This window comes from Macrobrachium rosenbergii, chromosome 46 (assembly GCF_040412425.1).
Source record: "Macrobrachium rosenbergii isolate ZJJX-2024 chromosome 46, ASM4041242v1, whole genome shotgun sequence".
In the NCBI taxonomy this organism is placed as follows: Eukaryota; Metazoa; Arthropoda; class Malacostraca; order Decapoda; family Palaemonidae; genus Macrobrachium; species Macrobrachium rosenbergii.
The window spans coordinates 5,185,001-5,197,500 of NC_089786.1; the positions used below are offsets into that span (position 1 = coordinate 5,185,001).

General features: G+C 33.3%; 1 long non-coding RNA gene across 3 annotated transcripts in view; it reads right to left on the bottom strand.

The window, feature by feature from the left end:
- LOC136830186 (uncharacterized) overlaps positions 1 to 12,500 on the bottom strand; it is a 471,722-nt gene that overhangs the window by 331,079 nt on the left and 128,143 nt on the right. The window lies entirely within an intron of this gene.

Here is a 12,500-nt window from a genome sequence, read left to right on the forward strand (position 1 = left end):
AGTTATGATCCGATTGTTACTGCATTTCAATTTTCCTCGCTTCAACCCTTTATAATTGCGTCAGGACTAAATTAGATATACCGTTATTTTTTATTAATATCCCAAGGTAGGGAATTGCTTGTTGGGACTCTCGGTCCGGTCCGGTAGATGCATTACTTCCTGTAAGCTAATCAGCTCGAGCCATTTTGTAGTGAACGCGTCGAGTCTTCTACCTTGGGTACTGTCACTACCATTAATATAATTACTGTTTTTACCACTATTTTAGTAACCTTGTGGATATTACCAATTATCATTTCCATCATTTTATCTCGTGTATCTAGATAGTGTGTATCTATTGTAATGCCCCTACTTTGTATATTCCATGTATATGGCCTTGAGCTGATATAAAGAGTATTATTATTATTATTATTATTATTATTATTATTATTATTATTATTATTATTATTATTATTATAAAGTAAGCCTTTGTATTACTAAAGTCATAGTTATTGAAAATATATCTCCCGGCGCAGTCTTGAAGAAAGTGAGTATTATCCCTTTCTCAGTGATCTTAGCCAAATTTCTCACTCCTGTGATAAATTGGAAAAGCAAAACTAAAGATGGTGATGACATTCTCACCATTATTATTATTATTATTATTATTATTATTATTATTATTATTATTATTATTATTATTATTATTATTATTATTGTAAAGTAAGCCTTTGTATTACTAAAGTCATAGTTATTGAAAATATATCTCCCGGCGCAGTCTTGAAGAAAGTGAGTATTATCCCTTTCTCAGTGATCTTAGTCAAATTTTTCACTCTTGTGATAAATTGGAAAAGCAAAACTAAAGATGGTGATGACATTCTCACCATTCTCTAAAGACGCCAGGCAAGCAATCAAGCTTGTCCGAAGCCGGCCTGCCTCAGGAATTCTCTCCATGAGCGTCGATCTTCAAAGAAGTTTCCCACTTCGATTTGCTCTAGAGAACTTCCTCCTTTTCGCATTTCTACGACTTCAAATTTTCCTTTCATCTTTTCGTTGGTTTTCCCACAGGTCTCGGCGTCAGTAACCTAGGTGTTGTGACGCCAGTTTTATTAGCTATAATTAATCAGTCCCAGCTTCTTGGGATATCCGCTTCCCTCCATTCTTTTTTCGTGATAATATTCTTGCATTTTTAGGGTTTGCATATACCTTTTTTTTTAGAAGTGCGAACCTCCGTTTTACAGAAAATTATTTATTTGGTCCCGTTCATCTGGTGCTGTATGACTTTGGAGAATTCGTAAAAGTGGAAAATTTCAGGTACTACATCCCCTATGAAAATTAAGACTGTAATTATATATATATGTAATATATATATATATATATATATATATATATATATATATATATATATATATATATATATATATATATATATATATATATATATATATATATATAATATATATATATATATATATATATATATATATATGTGTGTGTGTGCCATGAATTGGTTGAACTGCTTTCCAGCACTTTTAAGGCAATTCATTAACGAGAATTAATTTTCGTTTGATAGCCGAGACTTCCATCACCCACAAAAACGAACTTAGCTTAGCTTGCCGATAGCAACTCTAACGCCTTATGGGACCTGATTAATTTTTATTATTTCATTCCTTCACCAAGTAACGTGTAGGTATATGTATGTATATGTATATATATATATATATATATATATATATATATATATATATATATATATATATATATATATGTATATTGTATATAGATAGATAGATAGATTTGCGAGTGTACGCATGTACGAGTATACGTATGTCTATGTCAGAAGAAACATGCATATAAATTAACACATATGTATATGTGAGTGTGTCTTTATATATATATATATATATATATATATATATATATATATATATATATATATATATATATATATATATATATATATATATATATATATATATATATATATATATATATATATGCACACATTTAGATAGATAGATTAATAGGTAAAGTCACACAAACACGCAAGCATTACTTGGCGGAAGAACGGATTGATAAAAACAACCGTGTCCTCATAAGGCGTTCGAGCTGCTATCGATAAGCTCGATTTTGTTACTGATAAAATATGCAAAAGTCAATTCTTGTTGATGAATTGTCTTGAGGTGATGGAAAATAGTTGTTATCAATTTATGGCATGGATTCAGTAGCTGCATGAATTTCAGCATCCCTGGGCTGGGTACGTATAGTTTCTGAGAACGTGTATAAGGAGGAAGGAATTAGAAACGCTAAAGGGAGTAAGTAAAGTATTCAAGAAATCATGATAATGTCACGGATCAGGAGTATAATCGTCTAAGTGAGATGTGATGCTGATTTGAGAATAACATGTTTAGATGTCGTTCGTAGATTCTCCCGCTAATTCTGGAATTTTCAGTTGTCTTAACAATATATGAAAAATCAGTTAATTATCTGCATTCCTGAATCAGAATGAAGATCCTGAAAGAAATAAAAACAACTGGAGAGGTAGGATTTAATTTTCGTCTCAGTTTTGAGCCATTTATTGGCATTTTGACCTTTTAATTATAAAATTTAGGTTTTTTTCGTTTTTATTAAGACTGGGTATAGGTATGTAATTGAATGATAAATAATTTTATGTAATACTAGCAACGGTAAGGGATTTTATTCTTGACATAAAAGCAGGACTTTTTGACAATTACCTCTTCTTTAAATTGTTAAATAATTGTTTGTTGTATTCGTTATGTGTTCTTTAGTTTTTTATCATGCCATTGCATTTTTCTTCATGATTTATGCGCAGATTGTGTTGAGGAAAGCTGTAATATTCAATCCAGCCCCTCTCCTAGCAAGCAGCCCAACAGTAAAAAAAAAAAAAAATATATATATATAAATAAAATATATATATATATATATATATATATATATATATATATATATATATATATATATATATATATATATATATATATATAATTCCTGATGTGCTCAAGTCCCAGGGGGGCCGACTTGGCACCGAATTATTGTGGAGGAAACTTTTATTTTTCATTTGCGACTCCAAGCAAAACTAACTGCGGGTCAAAAATTTAGGTGAAAGTCAGTACCTATGCAAATCTGTAAGTCAGTACATTCATGCATACATGCATGAATTGCCGAATGTCTCCGCTGTGTATCTGAGAAGCATTGAATATTCTTTTGCGTATACATTATTCTTTCCTGAGGGATAAAATATTTTTTCTATACATGTGGAATTTTTTTTTTTTTAATTAGTTTTAGATATTTCAGGTCACACAGATGCTGAACGTGGCACTAAGACCCGCAACAAGAACTACGCTGTATTTAGTATATAGGGCGGAACAGGTGACACCCAAAATATTTGATAAACTATTTACACCGTTCACGTTGAATCAAATATTCCTTTACTTTTAACTTGATGCCATTGCCACCGCAACTCACTTCCTTTTGTTTCTCGCCCTTTGCATATTGGTAAGAAAATATATGAATGGAATTGTTTTGTGAAAGATGAAAGAGCGATTTGAAATTCCAGTTTGATTAAAGGTAGTAAATCTGTGATTCATATGTCATAGAGGACGAGCGTTTTTACGCAAGTGTGTATTTGTTTTTGGCAAATATTTTTTCGCAGTTTTTTTTACCTGTCTTTTTTTTTTTGTTGTAGTTTTTCTTTTCTCCCTCACCTATCCATACAGTTCTTGCGTGGGTGTTTGTTGTAAGAGATATTTACCTTCGTGTATTTGCATGGAAATTTTCTATCCTTTCATTCGATTTATTCGCTGTCCTTTTGTTGGGATGCAGGCTCGTATGTGTAAATTATTAACAATATATTATATATAAGTACATACACACACACACACACACACACACACATATATATATATATATATATATATATATATATATATATATATATATATATATATATATATATATATATATATATATATATATGTATGTATGTATGTTTGTATGTCTGTATGTAGCTGTGTATCTGTATATGAATCTGTATATGATATGTATGTATATATATATATATATATATATATATATATATATATATATATATATATATATATATATATATATATATATATATATATATATTATATATATATATATGTATGTATGTATGTATATATATATGTACTGTATATATATATATATGTATATATATATATATATATATATATATATATATATATATATATATATATATATATATATATATATATAGCAACGAATATCATTCACTGTCGGATTCACTATACCTTCGAAAAAGGACAAGTTATTAGCAAGGTATAGTGAATTGAAAATAAAATTGTATTTTTCGAATATGAGAAAGTTACGCGTGTATAAGTGATAGAAATTTATAATTAGCGAAGTGTTGCAAACTCTCCAAATCGTCTGTCATTGTGGAGATGGACTGATGTCGAATCTATATACAGAACCTGAATTCGACAGGAACATGTCCAGCATGGCCGATATGAACTTATATTGCTTATGAAAGCAATATAAATTTATCATCTGTATATAAAGCAAAGGCCCAGGCTCAGATCCTGGTCGCGGGAAGATGCACCTATCACTTATAATTCCCTTTGGAATAAGTTATTCCTAAGGTATGATAAGTACAATGTGAAACGATGCAAGTGACATAATATTTATTAAAAAATGTAAGAAAGTCACGCCTGTATAAGTGACAAAAATTCTTGATTCACCAAGTATAACAAACTGTCCGGAAAGCTATTATGGCAGGGTGGGTTGAAATTCATACCATGAACAGATCCTTAAGTTGACAAGAATATGAACAGCTTATATCCGTTTTGAAAGCCGAATGGTCAAAGTTTGGTGTTTTACCATAGTATCTAAACCAAAGACCCAGGTTCGAATTCTGAGGAGGACAGATTCACTTAGTCATAATCCTCAAATGATAGGATTTTGAATCAGAAATTAAGATAATAACAGAAGGTTTGATAGGGGAGGAGTTGGGGGTGGCTTCCGACAGGGAAGTTGGTGCATGAATCCAGTATTTGTTATGGAAAAGGTTTGAGCAAAAGGATAAAGATACATCTGGCTTACATGTACTTAGATGAGATTCATGGTAGAGCTGATGGAGAGGCAACATCGAGAGAGTAAGGTTTGGAAGATAAATTATTGAAAGTCAAAAACAAATGTTTTTATGATGTAATTGAGGCGTGTTGTAGAATTTGTGTGAGAGTGACCGGTTTGGTGTAAAACTTCGGGTAATATAAGAGTGTCCTTGTGGCTTTTAATATCTTTATGCATCGAGTAATGGGGAAATCAGAGATAGGATAGTAGATGTAGGTTTAGATTTATGTGATGAGGAGGGTCGTGATTGGCTTAGAGAATAGCTGATGTTTGCAGATGTATGTATATGCATATATATAAATATGTATATATATGTATGTATATATAGATATATATATGTACATATATAATATTTAGTGTGTATATATGTAAATATATTTAGATTTATTTCTGATAGTAGAAAGAAACTGCAGACATTAGTGAAAGCCTTTGAAAGGGTTTGGAAGAGTATAAACCATATACATTTGTGACCAGAGTAAGTTATGTTGGTAAATGGAACAGTAAGGGGATCAGTCAATGATAATATAGAGACTTGAGAGATTCTTGGAAGTATTTGGGAGTAAATATTGCCGATGAAGTAGGATAAGAGAAGTGAAGCAAGAAGGTTAGCCAGATGTGTGCAAAAGAGGGGCAGGAAACTGGGAATGCCTATGGAAATCAAGGTTGGACTGTGTGATAGAAAGTTGAACCAACTTTCACCCGTAGAAGTGAGGTGTGGATGTTGAATGTGAATGAAAGGAAGAAGGTGGAAGCTGTAGAGATGAATTGTTTATGCAGGACTTGTGTTATAGGAATGATTCAGAGGCGAGAAATGCTGGGTTACGTAGAAGGAATGGCAAAAGAATTAGTGTAGGCTGAAGGATGGACTGTCGTGTTTTGACGTGGTTCAGTCACGTGTAAAGAATGGAGGATGATTGGTTGTTGAAGAGTATATATGTCTCAAGTATTGGGAGGAAGACCTAGAAAGTGGTGGATAAATTGGGTAGGAGATTCGACGCTTTGATGGTGAACCTTCTGTGTAGTGTAAGAAACGTATTGTAGTGTGAAAGTTCTCTGCATCCTGACCTGCAGTTTAAGCGTGAATGTCATACACACATACACACACATATATATACATATATATATATACATATATACATACACATATATATACACATATATATATATATATATATATAATTATATATATATATATATATATATATATATATATATATATATATATATATATATATATATATATATATATATATATATATATATATATGTGTGTGTGTGTGTGTGTGTACATACACATGTGTGTGTCTGTGTGTATATATGTGTATATATATACACACGTACAGTAAATATATCCATATGTATGTTTTAAAACATTTTTCAAGTGGGTTTTCCCTAGAGGGGGCGAGGTGTCCCTCCAAAGAAAGATAATGGGTATGTAATCGTGTGTAGGTATTTGATTGATAGTAAAATATATGAATTTCACAGTGCAGGTATTTTTTCTTGATGCTTGTATTTTGATATATGGGACGTTGCTTCAAAATTTGGTGCTACCTTCACTGATTTCAAATTCTTTATTTCTGTAAGAATAGTGACACTGTAATTACGATACTCATGCAAAAAAACATGCACCTTATAAACAACAATGAAAATGACATTCGGTCCCTCGGATGCAGTTATGGAGGGTAAATTATTCGTTTGTAACTCTTCAGACAGGGAGATAAGGATGTAAGCTCAGGGACAGAAGCAGGGGGAAGTGCCGTCAGTGCACCTCACGTGGTGCACTGTAGGTATTACTTAAAGGTCTCTGCAGCGTCCCTTTGGCCCCTAGATGCAACCTCTTTTATTCCTTTTACTGTTCCCCCGTTCATATTCTCTTTCTTCCATCTGACTTTCCAGCTCTCTAACAATTGTTTCATAGTACAACTGCTTTGAGGTTTTCCTTCCGTTACACCTTGAAACCCTTCTTACTGTCAATTCCCTTTCAGCACTGAATGACTTAATAGGTTCCAGTGCTTGGCCTTTGGCCTAAGTTATGGATTCAGTTCAGTTAAATTCAGGAACAGAAGTTTACTTTCATAATATTTCTTCTGCAAAGGTGAACTGAACGGACACTGTGATGAGCTTATACATACAGTGTGAATTCTTATACAATAAGAATTCACACTAAAACAAAAGTAAACCTTTTGAAGCTAGCAAATTTCCGAGAAAAAATAATTAAACAATAATGAGCGAGGATTGCCATTATTTAGAATTATACTTTGCAAACAGCTACGGAGATATGAAGAGACTCAAATTCGTACGAGAGATATTTTTTGATCCCTGGCTCAGCACGTCAACCCAGAATTCATTGGATTCACCTTGCAATGATAAAGGGCCTGTTGACCTCCCTTTCGTCTCGATAATTGGGCACATGGTCAAGATTTCTCGTAACAGAGCGGTAGGGAAGACACTGAAGAGAAATTACAGTATAAGATGCACAGCGGCATGAACACAGTAAATAGAATAACTCGACTAAAACGAGAGATTAGAAAAAGAAAATATGTTGAGTAAAAACGGACCAAATTACTTAATGGGCACAGTCTATCGGCAAGATGTTGAGGTTAATTAGATATAATACACGTTACACGAAACTATTATAAGTTTCACATAAGGATTTTGATTGAATTCGACAATTTCACGTGAAAGAAAAAATGCACAAGCCTTAGATTCTAGTTGCATAAAATACTAGTCATTATAGGGTTGAAATTATGACCTCACACGAAAAAATAACTTGAAGATTGTTTTCAACATCATTATCACATGGTATTCACAGAAAAATATAATTAAGTCTCAGTTTTTAAAGAACCCTGAATTCCATGCCACAAAAAATGTGACATATGTATAATATAAATGTGCATATAAATGAGTAAGCGTTGTGACACTGACTATATGAACATTATATACCACCTAATATTTACTTTGGAGATAGAGAGAGCTAATTCCATAATGACTATATTGAGAGAATTATCAAAGTGCTACTTGGTGACAAGATTTCTACGAGGACCAGAGATGCAACCCAAAGCTTTTCTCACCAATCAGGAACACAAAATCACAGATTTGACTATGCCTACCTAATTACCAAGTAAATTGAACCACCACATATGCAAATTGTAAATACTGTTTTTAACAAAGAAGCAATTGCAGCTATTGAGGAGGTTTTAGTGACAAAACGTTTGCTACCATGCAGTTTAATGATGAAATGATAATTACACCTGAATAGTAATCATTCCTCCGATCTTTCCTAGATAGTGACACTCAAGGGTTTTCGGGGTTCGTTATCAAGGACTAATATTTCTTAAGGGTCATTATCTTTATGATATTTACAGTCTTTTGTTTATGTTTTTACGGTCATCCACAACGGGCTTGTACTGAACACGCGGCAAAGGTGGATGCATACCTACTTAAAAACCCGGGGGGTCTCTATCTAGGAAAGATCCCATTCTTCTAATGATCTGTAAAATATAATATTTATGACTTTATTTTCATTTAAAGCCTGACAGGAACAACTTTTAAAAGCTGTCATTTACTCCATTCTCGGAGAAATTAAGTGCAAGATTCGTCAGTATATCGAAGAGTTATCCTCAATGAATTTAGTCACTGACTTTATATTGCGAACTGACGTCGCAACCACATGGTCATTGAAGTTAAAAATACGTTTTAAATATGATTTATGATAAAGACAAAAATGAGATAATCTTAATACTTGATAACTCATGCATCATTTCACAGGTGAACGACGTCAGAATTCTTCCCCCCAAAAAAAAAAAAAAAATCACGAATAGGAGAGGAAACATTTAAAGGAAATACTTTCAGTTTAATTTTCTTAAATGTTTTCATTTCAGATTTTGCTCCCACGGAACTAGAGGTGTATTGAGTTCTCTCTCCGCCCCTTGTACACTTTCCATCTGAATTCCTACCTGGTTTATGCTATATCTATGCTATTCTTATATATATATATATATATATATATATATATATATATATATATATATATATCTATATATATATATATATATATATATCTATATGTGTGTGTGTGTGTGTGTATATGTATATATATATACTGCTCCTCTCTCCTATATATATATATATATATATATATCTATATATATATGTATATATATTTGCCATCTCATCCTATGAGAACTGCTGTATTTATGTACCAGTCTCAGTACAACATCCTCGTTCGTAAAAATACTTCAGTCGGTGCCTTCAACTTCTTGTAGTCGCCTCTTTTCAAAATTAGTTCCAAGTGCTCATTTTCCAGGTGAGTATGGAAGTATAGTTCGTATACGCATGTCGGATTTTACCCTGTTTACCAGTGAGAAACAATTATTTATCTCCTGCCACTCTTCACTGTTGGTTCTTAAACATTTAAGGCACCGAAAATCCTTCGCTCTATTAACATTGACAGTCCTAAGCACCTCCTGGGACATCCCCTGTTTCAAGCAATATTCAACATTACAGTCATTTCACGTCTCCTAAAGCTTCTCATATCTACTCCCCAAACTGGCTTCTTTTTTCTTCTCCATCTTTTAAAGCATTTTTGAAAGATGTTCCTCTTCCTCTGATTCTGGTGTAAACAGCAACGTCTGCATACAAGCCTCCCTTTCTGAATTTTGTTGCTTCCTCTGTCACTATGAGAAACAACAAAGGGCTAAGAGTTGATCGTTTAGGGATACTATAAATCATCACCATCATATATTTTACATCAGCTTTTCTCTTTATCGGGTTAGACATTATATGAGTTCTCTCTAATTTATCATCTCTGTCCTGTGCTCTTTTTGCCTTCACTCTCTTTTTCCATGATTTTCTTGGCCACCCTACTGATCTTTATATATTGCTACGTCCATCTGTGCCTTTATGAACAAAAAATTAATATCTTATTGTTTTGTATACCTGCCACTGTCTTCTCCCAGGGTCCTGTAATGCAAGTCCTTTTTCTTTGTATATTATTGTTGTAATATTTTTTCCCCTCAGTTCTGGACCCATCTCTGCTCAGCTCAAGAATGTTCAGTTCTCTGGGTTCTTGACGCTGGAGTTATCCAATTTTCATCTACCAAAAACTCAAATATTTTTCACATATTACATTTTCCAACGGTTATCACATTCTCCAGCATTTCCTCTGTTTAGCCACATTCCTGTTGATCCCTTCCTTCATTCAAGCAGGTTTTCAAAATATTCGTGTAGTAATGCTAACATTTTGTTTTCAGCGTAATCTCTCCAGTCTAATCTTGCACTTATCTGCCGCACACATTACGTAATCTTTGTCTTTCCTCATACATTTAGCTGGTCCGAAAGTTTATTTTTCCCATTTTGCTTCATTGAGATTCTTGCTCTGATCCTTTCAAACATTCACCTTTGACCTGGTTTCTGACTTCTTGGCTCCCTTCGTCTTTCCCTTCTCCCCCTCCTCCTGTGCCTGCTGGTTCTCTGTCAGCATATGAAAGCTCTCTTCAGTTTCTGCCTTTCTACATTTCGTTTCCGAGAAAATGTTCGCATGTGTGTATGTGTATATATCTATATGTATACATATATATACGTACATATATGTATATATATGCATTTACACATACATTTGTATGTCAAACCCTTATTCTACACCATTTGCTAAACCTTCTTTTTATGCTCGCCTTTTACTTGACAGCCTCATGTGTTAGGCATGACTTGGCTGGTGCAGTAGAAGATTAATTTTACCTGATGCCTTCTGTATATAAATATACTTTCTGACATAACACTTATGTTTCAGGTCATCCACTTCTTTTTTTGTCAGTTTTTAAAACTATCTTCATACACCTACTGAATGCGAAACTTTTGCTATTGACACTAGATATTCTTTTTCATCATCCCTTTATCTATTCTTGCACCTTTTAGTATTTACTCTGGGACCTGTGTGCCATCTTCATTTTATCTTGTTTCACCAGCTTTCCGCCGGAATTTAACTCTTCATGTTTCTACTATTTTTGTGCCGTGCCTGCTCCATTATACTTGGACGTAACGTCCATCCCCGCTACATATTTTCATTTTCTTACCGGCATTTCCGTCTGTCACCTCCATGCTCTTTCGTACCTTCGTGCCAAAATGCACTGTGATTCTCTCCTCTGAGTTTCACTCGTTTTATATTTATTTTGCCTAGGCGTTCCTCGCACATCTTGCCTCTTCAAATACCTGTGTGCTAAGGACGTTTTATTTGGGAAATTCACTGGTTTTGGTGACGTTAAGTATGCCCTTACTGACGAACTCAACCCTTCCCACTTGTGTTTGTGACTGGATGCTGATGGGGAGTTAACTCACTCTGAATTTCAGGTCCTGCAGGCTAGGTCAACTCCCTGACCTCGGCAGCTGACCTCTTTCAATTTTAAAGAAACAGTGGCTTTGAAAAACGAGTCTCCCAGACGAGAGACTAGAAATGAAAGCGTGAAGAAAATAGTTGCGTCCGTGGTATAGTTTTTGTGACAAGAGCTGCATGCCAAGTTTCCCAACATAAACAGTTAATGTTCACTTTATAGCTCGGGCACCTGCACACGAATGAGAACGGATATGAAGAACTGAGGCAGAATGCGAGATGTGGCTATTGAGTAAATGATGTTAATACTGCAATTCATTTTAAATAAGGAAACTTAGATTTCAATTCTTTCTTCCCTCAGCATATTCCCCTTCTGCAACTGCAATCTGCTGCATTTTATCCTAACAATGACAGAATGCGGCGGTGCGTACTTGCAGATGGAAATGTTCTGAAGAAGAAAAGGATTAGAATATATATGACTTAGTTTACTCATTTAAGAATGAATGAGAGCATTAGGCACTTTATGTAATAGCCACACCAAGTTTGATTAGTGACTAGTTAAGGTATAGTCTATACAAAAGTATTAAAAGATATATACCTGATTTTGTATTGGTGACAGTATGTTTAAAAAAAAAAAAGAGAAAATATTCGTAAATCAGCTTGCAAATGTCGAGAGAAAAAAAGTAGCTAGTTGCTTGGCCGCCACTAAGATGCAGTTTCATGAAGGCCTTAAAAGACTACCGCCAAAATGCCTGACAAACTGATTGTGATAATCAAGAACGCTAAAAACGCCCTTAGAGTAAAATAGATGCATTGGAACGTAACAAGAAGGCAGTTAAAATGTTAACACGTTCGAGATTAATTTGCTAAAATACGTCCTTGAGACTAAAAATATGGAATAAGTACACACACACATATATATATGTAATGTATATTATATATATATATATATATATATATATATATATATATATATATATATATATATATATATATATATATATATATATATATATATATATATATATAATGTATTATATATTAAAAATTG